The 17,761-nt window shown below is 43.1% G+C and overlaps 1 long non-coding RNA gene across 3 annotated transcripts in view; it reads left to right on the top strand.

The window, feature by feature from the left end:
- LOC133050341 (uncharacterized) overlaps positions 1-17,761 on the top strand; it is a 158,252-nt gene that overhangs the window by 20,866 nt on the left and 119,625 nt on the right. For all 3 annotated transcript variants that reach the window (XR_009691598.1, XR_009691599.1, XR_009691600.1), the window contains one exon: positions 13,631-13,694. This is a non-coding gene — a long non-coding RNA (uncharacterized LOC133050341). The remainder of the gene's footprint in view (positions 1-13,630; positions 13,695-17,761) is intronic.

The raw sequence follows: 17,761 nt of genomic DNA, 5'->3' as shown, positions 1-17,761 counted from the left end.
GGGCTCCAAAATCACTGCAGATGGTGATTGCAGCCATGAAATTAAAAGACGCTTACTCCTTGCAAGGAAAGTTATGACCAACCTAGATAGCATATTAAAAAACAGAGACATTACTTTGCCAACAAAGGTCCGTCTAGTCAAGGCTATGGTTTTTCCAGTAGTCATGTATGGACGTGAGACCTGGACTATAAAGAAAGCTGAGCGCTGAAGAATTGATGCTTTTGAACTGTGGTGTTGGAGAAGACTCTTGAGAGTCCCTTGCACTGCAAGGAGATCCAACCAGTCCACCCTAAAGGAGATCAGTCCTGGGTGTTCATTGGAAGGACTGATGTTGAAGTTGAAACTCCAATACTTTGGCCACCTGCTGCAAAGACTTGACTCTTTTGAAAAGACCCTGATGCTGGGAAAGATAGAGGGCAGGAGAAGGGGATGACAGAGGATGAGATGGTTGGATGGCTCAATGGACATGAGTTTGGGTGGACTCTGGGAGTTGGTGATGGACAGGAAGGCATGGCGTGCTGCAGTTCATGGGGTTGCAAAGAGTTGGACACGACTGAGCGACTTAACTGAACTGGTCTGACTCCCCACTTTTCTCCTTTGATAACTATAAATTTGTTTTCTATGTCTGCGAGTCTGTTTTGTAAATAAGTTTATTTGTAACATATTTTAAGATTCCACATAGAAGTGATATCCTATGATACTTATCATTCTCTGTCTGATTTACTTCACTTAGTTATGAAAATCTCTAGGTCCATCTGTGCTGCTGAAATATTTTTTTAAGTTTCCATTATGACGTATGAACTTGATCTTAGACATTTCAACATTTACCACTTCTCTTTTCTGGACCTGTGATTAAGGTTTGAGGGATTTTTGAATGGAGGATGGTAGAGAGTCAAGGTGTGGGGTGGACAAATGATGCGTTCCTCCGTGTCACCTGCTGCCCAGGTACCGCAGAGCTCTTGTCTCTGATCAGTGTCCCGTCACTGGTCTACGCAGGTGCTAATGGCAGCTTTTCTCATTCTGGCTTCCAGACCTCTGAGCTCTGGCCTCGCAGCTACTTCTGGACCTCTTTGGGGTCTTCAGGAAGCATCCCAATCTTCCCATCCATGGTGGGTGTTACTCAAGGGGAAATTGGCTGTGTCTCAGGGTTACCCCACTTGACCGTCTTGGCTCTTCTGCCTCCAGGTCACGGGAGGACTCCGCATGCTTGCCTCCTTCCTGGGGCTCTTTCCCTGCAGCCAGGCCCAGGTCTTCTCTGCCCTCAGATCTTCCAGCTCCTCTGGGATTTCTCCCTGGTCCTCCCAGGGCACCTGGTGGGTGGCAGGGCACAGGGCTGTTTCTTAGGGATCTGAGAGCATTTCACTCACTGCCTTCAGCTAGTCCAAGGGGTCTTCATTTAGGCTGAGAGTGAGCAGAAGTTTTCTAGGACTATGGCTTGAGGCATAAAATGATAGGCATCTCAAAAGCCCAGCTTCTTAAAACTCAAAGGCCTTGAGTTTTGAACCCCTCACGCCTGTTATTTCTGCCAGGATTATCAAGACCTATTTAAAAACACAGAAGCCAGGAGCTGACCTCTGCGTTCTGGGTAGTGCTTCCCCGAGTCAGCCCACCTAGCTCACCCGGCATATTCTAACTGCTGCCTGACTGGGGGAAGGGTCACAGAGTAATGGGCAATACAGAAACAAAGATCACAGCCCTATTAAAATAGTGCCCTCTTGTAAATGTCTTGCTAATGTACTCCTGGGGTCAATATTTGCCTTTTTGCACATCAGCTGTTTTTTCCTGTTTGTTTATTTAATAGTGTATTTTGGAGACACTTCCAGATCACTGCATAGAGACCAAACTCACCCTTCTGAACATTTGCTTACAATTATTTTGTGGGGCTGCATCATAAATTTGTTCAGATGGAATATTCTTGTTTCTTTTTTGGTTGATGTGTTATTACAGAGAATGCTCCAGCGGGGCATTGCTACCCAGCTACCCCTTCCCCAAGGGGGTTTAAACCCACACTGTGTCCTGCCCTTTTCACTTCAGCGTTCAGAGTCGGCTGGTTCCTAAGGGCTTTCCCAGGACAGAGGAGAATCCTGTCCTGCTGGGAACACAACACCCTCTGGAAAACAGTTTTCTATAAACAGTAAGTTTTCACTTAGCAGTTTTGGGTGTGGCTATTTCTAGGAGATGAACAGAGAGCCGTCTGGCCACCCAGGATGAATTTGGCTACTTGTTATCGAGGCCCCTTGAGAAGCTCATGCTCTGTCTGAGTGCAAATCTGGGACCTGAGCCACGGAGAAGGCTTGTCTAAGTGGCAACACCTCCCATGCCTGCCACTGATCACTGAGTTTTGCTGAACCGGCAGTGAAACGGGGTGACTGCCTTCTGACAGTCTTCTCTGAAACAGCTCCACCTTTAGTCAGGAGTCAAGAGGACAACTCCATAAGTCTAATACTCAGGATCTTTGAATCATTGTAGGGGGTCCTCTGGGGAAAAAACAATTGGCCAAATTTAACCTCAGGATGGAGTGGATGCTCTTAGGACCAGACATAAGTCACTATAATAAACTTTTTCAGATTCCAGCTGTTTAAAGTTGGCTTCAATGGCAGGAATATATAACTCCGAAACACTTCAGGATTAAAAATTTAAAAAGCTCTTCAGTAAAAAAGTGATTTTTAGGCTATGGCACTGAAATTTTGGGTTCTAGTAGTCTGACTGTAGCAAGTGGGAGAGATTCCCTTATGTTAGACTTTTAAAAAATCTTTATCTTTAAAATTTTTATTTATTTGTTTTTTTGGCCACACCTCATGGCTTGTGGGAGCTTAGTTCCCTGACCAGGGATTGAACCCTCAGCCCCTGCAGTGGACGGGTAGAGTCTTTCTAGAACCACTGGACTGTCAGGGAAACTGAAAGTGAAAGTGAGTCACTCAGTCGTGTCTGACTCTTTGTGACCCCATGCACTGCAGCCCACCAGGCTCCTCTGTCCATGGAATTCTCCAGGCAAGAATACTGGAGTGGGTTGCCATTTCCTTCTCCAGGGGATCTTCCTGACACTGGGACCAAACCCAGGTCCCCCACATTGCAGGCAGACTCTTTACCGTCTGAACCACCGGAGAAGCCATTGCCAGGGAAGTACCTAATTTTAAAATTAAAAAATATTTCCTTCTTCTTAATTTCTTCTTAAATTAAAAGACATTTATTGGGTGTAAATGTTTATTGATACGTACTGTGCGACAGCCCCTATGTTAGGTCTACGTTATCATTCATCTCATCTACTCTCCCGCTAGTATTTTCTCCCGCCAGAAAATATGAAGACAGCACCCCCTTTCTCCTTAGCACTTCCTCTCCCATCCCACTCTCTCCCAGGCTACTCTGACAATGTCTGTCACTGTTAGGTCAGGAAAGGACAAAGCCTGCATTCCAATCTGCATTCCACGCCCATCTCTTGCTCATATCAGGGCCATTTGAGAATCACCTCCTTGGAAACGGGGTAGGGTGGGGGACAAGACAGGAAGGGCGATTTGCTGTCAGGGATGGGGAGGATTTTCACTAAGACTACAGAGATTGATGTGTTTAAAATTCTTAGCACACAACCTGGTCCATGATACGCACTCAGCAGGCATTACTGTTTGATTATTGGTCTTGCCTCTGGGTGGACATAAATCCGATGAGTGGGGAAGACTCACCTCCTGCCAGCCTGTTGACTACTCTCTTAATGTGTGAAAACTCCCCCGAGAATCTTTTTCAGAAGAGAAGCTGTGGCAGAGCGGCTCAGGATTAAATTTAATGCAGCTGTTTATCAAACTGATGAGGCTGAAGGAAAGAAGGATGGTTTGACAGGAAAGGAGAGGCGATCAGGTACATGGCATATCTCCTCTCCTTGTCCCTGACCTTTCTGGCTCAGAGGAAAACAGTTAACTGTAATTACCTAAAGTAGCTGAACTTTAATTCACTTAGGGACCCCAATGGTAAAAGAAATGCAAACAGTTCAACCTCAAATCTAGACCCTCCCCCCTACTAAATTTGCTGACAAAGAGATTTTTATCTCCAGACTTGAACATAGAAAACCTGCTCTACCCTGGGAATAACCAATAAATTCACTTTGCCTTCCTACCAACTGCTGGTGGAAGACATTCTTGCCTGCTTTTATTAGCCAGTTCTCCCAGGATTCATCTAGTGTCTCCCAGCATGACCCGAATTGGCCCCTGTTCCTACATATTAAAAGTTCAGTAGATTTTGGAAGCTTTTAGAAGAAAAATGCCAGCTTCTTATTTCAGAGGTGGGGAACTACAACTATGGTAGCAATTAATGTACCCTCTGTTTCCAGCCTACCAGTATTAGTCTGTTCTGGGGGCTGCCATTACAAAATGCCACAGACTAGGTGGCTTCAATGATGGACACTGATTTTCTCATAGCCCTGGAGGCTGGAAATCCAAGATCAAGGTGCTGGCGGGGCTGGTTTCCGGAGAAGCCTCTCTTTCTGGATTGGGATGGGTGTCTTCTTCCTGTGTCCTCACATAGCCCTTCTGTGAATAATGCTCAGAAATGGGGGAACGCAGGTAAAGGGAGGCAGGGGTCCCTACAAGTAATAATACCAGCTTTTCTTGGCTTACTGCATGCCAAGTGCTGTGCTTCTTTGCACATACACAGACATACACAGCTCACATATAATTTCATTAAAACCTTACAATATACTTCTGAGTTATTAAGGTTCTGCTGTTGCTGCTGCTGCTAAGTCGCTTCAGTTGTGTCCGACTCTGTGCGACCCCATAGACGGCAGCCCACCAGGCTCCGCCATCCCTGGGATTCTCCAGGCAAGAACACTGGAGTGGGTTGCCATTTCCTTCTCCAATGCATGAAAGTGGAAAGTGAAAGTGAAAAGTGAAAGTGAAGTCGCTCAGTTGTGTCTGACTCTTCGCGACCCCATGGACTGCAGCCTACCAGGCTCCTCTGTCCATGGGATTTTCCAGGCAAGAGTGCTGGAGTGGGTTGCCATTGCCTTCTCCGTATTAAGGTTCAGAGAAAGCTAAATAACTTTTCTAAGGTCACAACCAGACCTTATAGACACCCAGATCAAACTCATGTCTGTCTGATTCCAGAGTTGATCTGGGATTTTATAAGTAAGGGAGGAAATCATGTCCAGCCCTACCTTCTAAGCATGAGCAAATGTTTTGGTGTATCTCTTTCCAGTTTTCTCTTTCTCATTTAATTATAGACTTCTATTGCAGGTCCTTTTAGTTGTGAGGGCTTAGTACTAGACTGAACTGGACACTCAAAATGGGATTCTTCCTTAATATATTGTATATAACAATATTTCTGTTAATTCAAAGAATTTCTTTTCTTTTTGTCAGGGCTTCCCTCTTCCTCCCTTTAAAAAATTTCTGTCTTTCTAATAAACTCCCTTTTGATGAGATAAGCTCTCTTTCTCTTTGCTCATACCACTGTGTTTCTTTGTTGTTAACATTTTTTGACATAGAAGTATTTATTTATGCTGTATCGCCTGGCATGTGGGATCGTAGTTCTCCAACCTGGGATTGAACCCACAACCCCCTGCAGTGGAAGCATGTAGTTCTAACCACTGGACCACCAGGGAAGTCCCCTTGTTAATCATTTACTCCTTCTGTTCTCCGTGCTTCCATCCTGCTGCCTAGAATGCGGCAACTGCTTAGGGCCATGATGGTGAGACACGTCATAGTGGGAGGAGTTAAGTCCCTGAGGACTTTGGTTAGCCAGGCCGCCATGCCAGCTTCGGACTGTGAATCTCTGAGCTCCTACCTATTCTAGAGAGAAATAAATTTCTATCCTGTTTAGGCACTGCTGTTTATTTTATTGTCCACCCCAAAGTCTCCCATCAAACCTAACCCTAACTATATATTGAGACTTGGAAAGATTTTGTGACTTGCTCACGGTAATATGACTGGTAAGCAAAGGTAAAGGGTTGAACCTGGTGATTTAAGTAACAATGACTGAATCAGTGAGTATCCGGTATAAGGGAACTACTGCATCAGATATTCTAAGCCAAATTTTGGTTTGTTTGAGAGCTCTTTCATTACACCCTCCTGACTTTGCCCAGCTTTCCCCCATAATCTGTAACACACAAGTCTCCCTTTGTGCTGGCTTTCCTGTGTCCCTTCGTTTGTACTGGTCTGATTTATGCTTCTAAGCTCACTCTGGAGCACTAGGATTTCAAACATAAAACAATCATTGAAAGACTGAGGAATATTTCAAGCACGAGAGGGAGAGCTAGAGCTGGAGCTTGAATCGAAAGATAAACAGGATTTGGATGGATGAGCGGGGGCAATGGGAGGAAAGACATGAAGGTCCTATCAATTTTCTATCCAAGGTGCGTCCCCAGGCGATCTTTTATGTCTCTCAGTAATTAAATTTTATGTGCTAGGGAGACCACATTAACATTATGAAAGAGAACTGGTGAATGGACCACGCCTTTAATCGCAGTGAAACCTTTCAAGACTTAACTTTGCCTTCATTAAGCCATTTTAAAGGTTATAAAGACAGCATAGATTATTGCTGTAGGATATACTGGAGTTTGCCCTTTCAATCAATTTCTTGCTAAAATGGACAACAGAGCAGTGCTAATATGAATTGCTGATTTAAAAGTCTTTTTTTTTTTTTCATACCTTGCTTCATTTGTATCTATCATTCTTATTTTGGACTTTAAATATTACCACTTACATTAATAACTGAGGCTTTTGTTTACATTTTAAATTTTTTTCCAGGCCACATTGCATGGCATGCAGGAGCTTAGTTCCCCAACCAGGGATCAAACCCATACCCCTGCAGTGGAAGTGTGGAAACTTAACCGCTGGACCACCAGAGAAGTCCCCTTGGCTATTTTTTTTTTTTTAATGTAAGGATTTTGGAAAGAATATTTCAAAACGTCTGCTACTTCTCTTCTTTCAATACAGCTATTAAATGACTGATTTTAGAGGTCTGTAACCTGATAATAACCCATAATTTGAGAATATCTGGATGTCAGCACTGTATTCTGAGGTCTGACTCTAGTGTATGCACGTGGTTGAAATGATAAGTTGGTCAGATGCCCCTTCCACCCAGAATTGTGGGTGATGGATGAGATGATTTGAAACATCTTACTTTCTTTGCTAACACGTGTCTGGCTCACAAGTGTGTGGCTGTCTGATGCCTACTATTCTTTGCTGATGCTGCTTTGAGGCTCCAAAAGAAGAAAGGAAGGCTCAGTGTGGTCTAAAAGAACTAATTATCCTTAATCCAAGTCACTGTTTGACATAGTGGGGCTGCTGACAGATATTTAGTGCAAACATTTATGGTAAACTTAAAGATGTTCACCTGAGCAAGTATACTGGCTTCTTGGTTGTGGGACTTTCCAGGGTCCTTAATATGGTGGCATTCATGCCCCATGGAAAATCCTTTGGTAACCCTGATTTAGGTGATAAGGAGTTTCAGGCTGTGTTTTAGTAAGGATTCAGAGGCTACTGAATGACCGTGCCTCAGTATCTAATCTGTGGGACTGGGTCATGACTGTGCACAGAATCCTTTCCGTTTTCAGTTCAAATACTCCGTAGAGATCTCAGTCCCAACTCCTCACTTGATAACTCAAGGTACTGAGGCCCAGAGGGGTTAAGGAGCTTGTTCAAGATTGTACCATAGTTAGTGGGGGAGCTGATATAAGCACCACAGCCCTCTGACACTCAGACCAGACTCCATGGCCACGCTGGGTGTGACCGGCCACAGGACACAACTCTGAGTTCAGCCAGGGGAGCAGACACTGGTTGCCGAATGAGCAGTGGGGATGGGCTGAATCAGTGTTTAGAAGACTATCTGCATTCCTTCAGTCATGCCTCGGGTGGCATCATCCAGAGGCCTCACAAACTGCTCACTCAGATCCAGACAGCTCTAGTTTGTCAGCTTCCTCTTAACACACGGAGCCCAGACCTCAGCCCAGTTCTCCAGCTGCGCTTTGGCCAGTGCTGAGTATGCTGGGATTCCTCTCTTCTTGGATCGCTGTTGATATACTGTTCTTGAATTAATGAAGATCAAGAGCAAGATAATTATTTTTCTAGGATCCATACAGCACTTTTGGCTTGTATTAAGCTTGTGGTTAACCCTAGCTCTGTTTTATGAGAGTTACTGTCTAGTCAAGTTTTCTCCTAAGCTTAAATTAATCAAGAAAGATTAATTTTTCAAACCTAAACATAGGTCTTTACATTAACCCTGTTTCATTTCATCTTGGTAGTTGTGGCCCAGTACTCTTGACTGTCAGGATTAATTTTGAATCTTGACTCACTTATCCTTTCAGGTCTTTTTTTTTTCTTCTAGTAGTACTGTAATAATTGCAGATGTAGTATGCAAGTCGCTGATGTCTTTGTTTCCCAGCCTGATTATGTTTCTCTGTAAGGCGAAAGAAGAGATGCTGAAGAATTCTTACTCCCTACTATTTGCCAGGTACTGTGCCAGGTGCTTGTACATATTTTGTTATTTAATCCTAATAGCCATATATGATCATGACTTCCTCTTCTGTAAAAGGGGAATGACAATTACCATCTCAAAGCATTTTGGAGAATAAACAAAAGATAATTTATGTACTTATTATAGTGCCTCACAGATAGTAAGCACTTGATGAGTATTAGTTGCCTTTATTTCTGCCCCTCTTCTTTCATCTTCTCTTTGGACAGAGAGGGATAAGGACAGAAAACTAGGACATTCCATCAAAGAGTTCATCCCTTGGTGCCACAGAACCATCAGCTCCAACTCTAATTTTCACACCACGTGACTGTTGTTTATTTCTGTGTTACACATTATTCCAACTTAGCAGAGAACCCAGAATAACCAAGGCTTGAATTCCTGACCCACAGAAAAATAGATGTGTGTTGTTTTAAGCTGCTGTTTATTGAACTTCACAAAACTGTTCACTGTTGTACCTCCAGTACCTATAATAGAGAGGCTTTTCTTTGTTGAGAGGCTTTGTCTATTGATTCAGTCTCCTTACTTGTTATGGGTTTGTTTAGATTTTGTTTCTTCATAATTCAGTCTTGGTAGACTGCATGTTTCTACACGGATTCCTGTACAGTATAGGAATAGTAAATAGAATATGCCCATTTCCTCTAGATTGTCCAATTTATTGGTGTGTGACTGTTCATGGTAGTCTCTCCTGATTCTTTGTATTTCTTCAGTATCTGTTGCAGTTCCTCCTCTTACATTTGTATTTCATTTTTTCTTGCTTAGTTCTGCTAAAGGTTTGTCAATTTGTTTATTCTTCAAAGAATGAACTCTTAGTTTTATTTTTCTTATTTATTTCTGCTCTGATCTTTATTATGTAATTTCTTATGCTACCTTCGGGCTTAATCTATTCTTCTTTTTCTGGTTCGTTGAGGTGCATGTTAGGCTGTTTATGCGGGTCTTTCTTACTCTATGCATTTATAGCAATTAACTTTCCTCTTAGAATTGCTTTTGCTGCATCTCATAAGTTTTAGTATGTTGTATTTCTGTTTTCATTTATCTCATTCAGCTCAGCTTGAGGGTACTGGAGAGGTTGGTTGGTAGCACCTGTTGGCAGGTGGGCTTGCTATCAGGATCTTTAGTTGGGCTCAGGATCTTTCCCAGAGCTCTGTGGTTTAGTGAGGAGGGTGTTGCTGGCTGGGCTCCATAATTGGTAGCCCTTTGGCTGAGCTTCCTGTTCAAGCGGAGACCCTGGGGTGGGCTCCCTAGTTGGGTGGGGCTGCTATCGGTTTTGCATTCAGGTGGGGCCACTAGCGGGGCTCTGCAGTCACTTCTGATCAGGCAGGGTGGCAGGCCCTATTCAGTATCAGGGTGATGCTGCTGCTGACTGGACTCCGTAGAAGGTCAGGGCTATGGGCTGTGCTCCACCATTGCTCCTGGACCGGTGGGGCCTAGGGGGTCTGCCTTCACGTGGGGTCACAGGCTGTACCCGGAAGTTGGGCGGGGCCACTGCTGGGCTTTGCAGTCCGGTAGGCCGTTGGCTGGGCAGTTGCTGGCCCGGCTCCCTAGTGGGGTGGAGCCTCCCGTCCTGTCGCGGGGGTGGGCGGGGCTGGAGAGTGTGCGTCAGAGCTGGGCGTGGTCTCTGTTCAGAGCTCCCTGGTCCGGTGGGGCTTCAGGCTCTGCTGCGTCAGAGCGCAGGGTCACTGGCTGGGCTCCCTGCCCGGTCCAGGCCACAATGCTGTTGTTCAGGGCAGGGCTGTAGGCTCAGCTCCGCTGGCGTGGGCTGTAGGCTCTGAGGCTGCTCAGTCTCTCTGGCTGTGCGCGGCCTTTGCCAGTGTTCACCCGTTGTGCTGGGCTGTTTGCGTGGCTCTCTGCCTGGACGGATTGTAAAGCTGTGCTCCATGCCTTCCAGGCATCAGTGGCCGGACTTCCTGGAGGGGTAGGATTGGGGGCTGTGCTTAGCGGTTGGGCGGAGCTATGAATTTGTTTCCCTGCGTAAGCAGGGCCATAGAATGGGGTCCACACTGGTACTGCCCGTTGGCTTGATATCCAAACTGGATAGAGTTGACCAAGCTTCCTGGCCAGGTGGGGCTATTGGCTCAGCTCTGCAGAGAGGCAGACCTCTGGCAGGTATGTGTATTGGGGGCTGCTGCAGGGAAGATCTTAGTCCACTAACCATCTGAATGCTGCCCCCTTCTCCATCTGTGGTCAAACTGCACATTCCCCTAGCGAGCCCCATGAGGTGAGACCTGAGTGGGCCTTCTGGGAAGCATCCTGCAAAGTGAGGTTGCTGGGTGTCCACCTTGGGCTCTCTTTTTCTGCTGGAGGAACTGGAGGCCTATGGGGGCCCTCTCTGTGGGACTCTGTGCTGTCCTTGGGGAAGGTTCCATGCGTTCCAAGTGAAGGCCCTCCTCCTTCCCTTCAAGTGAGATCCTTCTTGGTTTCTGTGCCTCTCCACCAGGCTCTGGGATTTTCCCAATGGAGTCTTGTCTCTGGAGAGCTGTAAGTTGGTCTTCTGGCGATGGAGATCGAAGTAGGAAATGACCTAAGTTGCCATCTTGATTCAAGAAGATAAAATGTCTACAGAAAGGGGACTGGTTTACCTTGTTTAACCCAGAGTTTCTCAAGCACATCTTAGCAGGAACCTCTCTTTTCACAGAAGCCCTTTTAATATCTATACAATCCACTCTGAGAAATGTTGCTAAGATGATTCCCTAATGTAAGACAGAGCTGGAACCCCATAAAGCCCACTCACTTATGTTTTCCCTATAAAAATTTAATGAATAGTTATAAATGATTCATATAAAATTTATATTAAAAGGACTAGAGCCTTTATAGAAATATTGTGATAATTTCTCATTACATTAAGACTATTTATTTTCATTACCTTAATTTTGTATTGTCTTTTAATAACGCATTTGAAATTGTATTACCCTCTAAGGAGAAATGTTTAACTGTCACTCACTTATTCAAGGTGTAAAAAGGCCCTGAGCCTTATTCACAGCTCCTGCCTTCTTCTTCTTCTTCTTTTTTTTAAACTCCTGCCTTATTCTTGCAACTACCTTCTGCTGCTGGAGTTAAATGTCTTTGCTGCAAATTCTAATGGCAATAGCAAAAGGTTCTAATCTTATGCTCTGATAATCTTAGGCTGCCACAGTTTCTGAATACGTTTTGGATGTCTGAGCCTGAGTTTTCTGTTCACACAGCTGCTGTCTGCTTCTTTTAACTTGGCATTCTTTTGGGAGACAGCCATTATTGAGTGCACGGTTTAAATTGGCATTGGCCTGGGTCCCTCATGATGGGCTCTTGCAGATAGAAGATGCTTGGGCACCTGATCCCTTGTCATACCTTCAGTGATGTTACTCCTTAATTTAATAATCCCAGCACACAATGGGATACTTCCGGTCCACCTGTTCTCTAGTGCTCATGTCAGCTTTAGTCTTTGGTTTTTAATCTGACCAATGCTTTGTGCAGACTGCTCTTTTTTTTTTTCTTTCAATCTTTAAACAGATTATAGACAGACTGGGGGGAAGAAAGGAATGTATTTGTTTGTTTTGTCCCAGGAATATGACACTGTGGGCATTGGTCGGTTCTCCATGGGATCTGACCTGCTTCCTGCAGATGCCTCTGGCCCATTACTCCCATCTCTTGTCGCACCCTGGGGATCCCCTGTTGTTGTTGCAGCAGGGGGTGCCATGGAAACCCACTGGACGTCCACACATTAACAACTTGGAAATGTTGGGGCATTAATACTGATGGGGTGAACTTTGATCAATGGACATTGGGAACTGGTAGATAATATTTCTTCCTCTCTACTCACAGTTCTAAAACATTTACAAAATGTTATTTATTTATTATTTATTCGGCTGTGTTGGGTCGTAGTTGTGGCACAGGGGATCTCCACTGTGTCATGAGAATCTTTCGTCGCGTGCACATACTCTTTCTAGTTGTAGCACATGGGCACAGTGGTTGCTGCATGCATGCTTAGTTGCTCCACGGAATGTGCGAATCTCAGTTCCCCATCTGGGAATAGAACCTGCATCCCCTGCATTACAAGGCAGATTCTTAACCACTGGACCACCAGGGAATTGCTTCTGAAACATATTTTATATGGCATATCAGACCGTCCTGTAGGGCCGAGAAGTCAGTTGTCAATAGTGGAGACCAACTTGATAATGAATGTTTATAATGGCTCCTCCTTCCGGCCTGCTTTGCTGACACTGTCACTTATACCTTTTCCTTGGAATCTTTCCCATATCTCAGTAAAGGACTCACAGGAGTCTTTCTTCCAAGCTCTGCTTTCTGGGGGAATCCATGTTAAGACAAGTGAGTAAGTTATAGCTCTATCTGCTGTAGTTCATGAAAATATGGGTTAAAGGAATCATCATTATATGAGTCTGAATTTATTTCTGAAATGTTTAAAGAGGTATAAACGTAGGATCAAATTTAATTACACATTTAAAGAAGTGGAACAGCCTTAAAACTGTATCCATCAATTCTTCCTTCCTTGTCTCCTCTTTATGACTATTCTGAGGAAATGTTTTTAAGACATTTGGTAAAACACACATTCAGAGAGTGACCGCAGTTTGTGGATCCTGGCATTAGAATCATTGGTACCATCACAGACATTCTCTACCAGGACTCTTCTTTCCCTGCCCCAAAGCTTATGGTGATGCCGTTTACTAACCTGCATAAATTATAGACAGATATCAACTTGTGGGTTTCCCAGGTGTCAGGGGTAAAGAATCCACCTGCCAATGCAGGAGACACGGGTTTGATCTCTGGGTCAGGAAGATTCCCTGGAGAAGGAAATGGTGATCCACTCCAGTATTCGTGCCTGGAGCATCCCATGGACAGAGGATCGTGGCGGGCTACAGTCTATGGGGTCGCAAAAGAGTCGGACACAACTGAGTGACTAAACAGCAAAATATAATGTGTATTGACCTGTCTGGGAATTACTTTTTATATCCTACAGAAACAAGAACATAAAAAAATAAACAAAAAAATAAGGGTGAAGGAAAAAATGAGGGAAAAAAGAATAACACCACAGAGCTTATGTAATGACCACAAAGGCATGTCAGTTGTATGTGTGCATTATAACTGTATGTGTGTTTCCTAGTAGCCAAAGCAGAAAGATATATATATATAGAATGAGTAATGATAGTTATCATGCCTATAAAATAAAAATTTAACTTCTTTCCAGGAGATGCAGAACCTGTATTGTATCAAGAGCTAAGGAACATTTCTCTGGCGTTTCCACAGAAGAGGTGAGTTTTATATGGCTGATTAATATACTCCATGATATACCTGCCACACAGGTAAGAAGGACTTCATAGAACTGTTTCTTTTAGCCTCCTTTGGTGTTGTCTAGGCGGTGCTCTGACAGCCTCATTGACTGAGCAGGCCAAGAGCAGCTCATCCCTGGGACCAACTTCAACAAATAGGATTTCTCCCATGTGAACGTTTGATGAGAATTGAGTCAGCCTGGAGTTTGCTGGGAGTACAGTTGAAGTCTTATTGGATGCCACATCATTTAAGTATGCATACCCTAAGGTGATAAGCACTTAAACTCTCTAGTACTGCTTCAGGTGTTTGGGTGAAAAATGAGTGGTTTGGTCACTGGTGGAAGGGGACCACATTGTCTGGACAGCAGAGAGTCCTTTGACATCTCTCACATTCCCTTTTGGGAATCTCCCCTCTGCTAACATGCTGATTAACTGGTATTTGAATTTTGCTGCATATTATGCATCTCAGTCTTTGTGATGCATCTGTGGGAGTCTGATGTCAAGCAGGTTCACCGCTTGAAATATTTTCTGCCTTTTTTCAGGGGTATGAGCTGTTTCCTTGGTAGGTTTCCCCCAGATGACGTGGAGGTGGTCAGAGGAGGGGAGCTGTCTGGTGCAAGGCTGTGTTCTGCCAGACTTGAAGTGCAGCCTCCAGGAATGGGCGTCATGTGGAGAGTATGGACACATATTTTGCACACCTGCTTTGGAAGTTATTTCCATTCTATCAGAAGTGTCACAGCATTTTTCACAATATCTCTTTGAAGGGAGGTGATGTCAGCCCCACTTTATAGATAAGGACCTGACAGATATTCATATTGGAGAAGAATTCTGAATTCAAAACTTCTCATTGAGAAACATACAGTAAAAAAAAAAAATTTTTTTTTCCAAGATAGTCTTTTTCTTGGCTTGTGTCTGTGGTTGGAAACCTTTTAAAACTAACTTGAATCTCAAATTTTCTGTAGTTTTTCTTGACCTCTGTTTTTAAAGAATTTATTATTTTTTTTGGCCATACAGGGTCTACGTTGCTGCTCAGGTGCTCTCTAGTTGCAGTGCTAGGGCTTCTCATTGCAGTGGCTTCTTCTATTTCGAAGCACCGGTTCTAGGGTGTGTGGGCTTCAGTAGTTCTAGCTCCCGGGCTTTGTATAGCACAGGACCCTAGAGAGTTCTTTAATATGACGTGCCTTCACTGATCAGTTTCTGGTAAGATATCATTATATGCACAAGATCCCATTGTAGAAACCAACAGTTATTTTTTTTGATAGGCAATGGAAACCATTTTGACCTTCTTAACCTTCTAGGAAAGTAAGAAATTTCACTGCTCACATGAGAATGCTAATGAAGTCATATCTTTGCAATGGGAAAGATAGGCAATTCCATATTGCCGTTCCCTCTCTTGACTGATACCTTAAAAGCAGATACTAATAAAATGCAAATACCATTTTAAATAGAACTGCATTATTGTGTTGTGACCCAATTGCCTGTGTGTTGACAGTGGGAACTCATAAGGAGCTATAATGTCTGCAAAGTAGCCCCTGTGCAGATAAGCAGTATTCCAGCTATCAGCTGGCCTTTGTCAAACGGTAATGGTGACTTCTATTGAAAACTAAAGCCATTTATCCCGTCTTTGATCTGGGAGGAGCTGGTCTGTCTCCTGGCTCCCCTACCTACTGAATAGGATAATATAGGACTCTTAGTACCTGAGAGTTAATGGTAGGCTTAGAAGAGAAGAATGGTTGTGATCTTTCAGGTTGAGAAATTTGGGTGGATTAAGTGGCTAGTCATTGTTAGAAGAGGTAAGGTTGAAGGGAGAAAAGCAGTTTCAGTAAAGGAAGATAGAAAAAGGGCATTGTACCTTGACTGAACCAACTCTTAGCCTGTTAGCTTGAGGGCTGAAAAGTGCTGGAAAAAATCTAAGAGATTCTCAAATAACAGGGGCATGTGTTACTCACCTTTGTATCCCTGAGATTAAACAGAGATTCTCAAGCAGATGGTAGACACTGTGAAAGGTGTAGGAAATGGCACAGTGGAAAGTCGTGGGCTTTGGGATCAAACAGATTCATGTGCAGATATCGATTCTACTGCTTTTCATCTGTGTGTCCTTGGGAAAACTACTTAACCTTTCTGATCTTCAGTTTCTTTGTATGTAGAAATGGAAATAGTACATGTTACATAAATTTTTGTGAAGGTTAAGTGAGGTCTCATCAGAATGTGCCAACATAGAAAGTTGCCCAAGAAATGATGGTGTATTTGATGAGTAAATTTTTGATGACTAAATAGAGATCAATGTCTCTTTTTTTCCTTATATGAAATATGTTCTTTTATGATTTCTTTTGTGAAGGATAAAATGATAATAGAAATTTCTACACAGGACCTAGGATAGCTGAAACAAAACTAAAAAAAATACTGTGGGAGGAGTCACTCTATCTGATTTTAACACATATTAAGTATCTACTGTAGAAGCCAGAATTAGACCCATACAAATATGCCCAACTAATTTTAAGTTGTTTTTTGAATTTTTTAACTGTGGTGAAAAACACATAAAACTTATCATCTTAACCATTTTAAAGTGTACAGTTCAGTAGTGTTAAGTATATTTATATTGTGCAAAGATCTTCAAAATTTTTCCTCCCCAACTGATTTTTGACAAAAGTGCAAAAACAGTTTAAATAGAGGAAAGTTAATTTTTTCAGTGAATTATATTGGAGCAGTTGGACATTCATAGGCAGAAAACTGAACTCAACCTCACACTTTATACAAATGTTAACAATGCATCATGGGCTTAAATGTAAAATGTTAAATTATAAAAGTTTCAGTTAAAAAAGAAGTAACTTTTTGGGATCTAAGACTGGGTGAGAATTTCATAGATTTGGCTCCAAAAGCATGATCCATAAAAGTAAAAATGGATACATTTACCTTATAAGAATTAAAGACTTTGCGAAGGACCTCATGATGAGGACAAAAAGCTGCAGGCTGGGAGAAAATATCTGCAAATCACACATGTTACATAAGACTAGTGTCAAAGATATGTAAAGACTCTTGAAGGTCGATAGTGAAAAAACACATAATCCAATAGAAATAGGCAAAAGACATGAACAGATATCTCACTGAAGAGTCTATACACACAGCAAATAAGCACGAGAAATATGATTGGCATCATCAGCCATTAGGAAATGCAAATTAAAGCCACAAAGAGGTATTTCTACATACCTATCAGGATGGCAAAATAAGGCAACTTAGCGTGCACACATTTTGGCAGGGGCTTAAAAATAAAAAAGCAAATTGGTTTCAGAGATGCAGTGTTTGAGAAGACTAAGGAATTCGCAGTCTATCTGGGGAGAAATCTATAGCTTCCAGGGCAGCATTGTCCCATAGTTTTCCTTGATGCTGAATATGTTCTGTATCTGTGCTGTCCAGTCTCGTGGTCACAGTTCATCTGCAGGTAGTGAACACTTGATATGCAGATCATGTGACTGAATTTTACATTTTATCTAGTTTTGAGGAATTTAAAAAAAAAATAGTTTGGCTGTACCCCACAGCATGTGGGATCTTAGTTCCCCAACTCAGGATCCAGTTCATACCCCTTTCACTGGAAGCATGAAGTCTTAACCATTGGACCACCAGGGAAGCCACTGAGTAATTAGAATTTAATTTACATAGTGCATGTGGCTAGTACTGGACAGTGTGGAGAAGCGGTGTGTTCAGAAAGTAGGAGGAAGCGTTTCAAACATAGGCAGCTCAAGGAGGTTGACCCAAACCATGTTTTCTCACTGAAATATGGCAAGTTTAGATCAGATCAAACAAGTTCTTGGTTGGAATCTTGGAAGTCACTGAGTTAGATGGCGTCAAAGAAAAACTTGGAATTGTTATGGAGAGGTGGACTCAAAAGACATTACTTTCCCCACTACTTAAGGCAATGACTTTACACTGGGGTTGTGCATAATGGTGACCCATGGAGGAGAACTGGGTCTCAAGAGATAAGATGAATACAAAATTATATGTAGCAGTATTGACCAGAATGGAATATCATGTAACTTTGCATCCCCCAGTTG

This window comes from Dama dama, chromosome 32 (genome assembly GCF_033118175.1).
Source record: "Dama dama isolate Ldn47 chromosome 32, ASM3311817v1, whole genome shotgun sequence".
NCBI lineage: Eukaryota > Metazoa > Chordata > Mammalia > Artiodactyla > Cervidae > Dama > Dama dama.
Note: the sequence above shows the minus strand (reverse complement) of the source record. Positions and strands in the feature narration are given on the sequence as shown.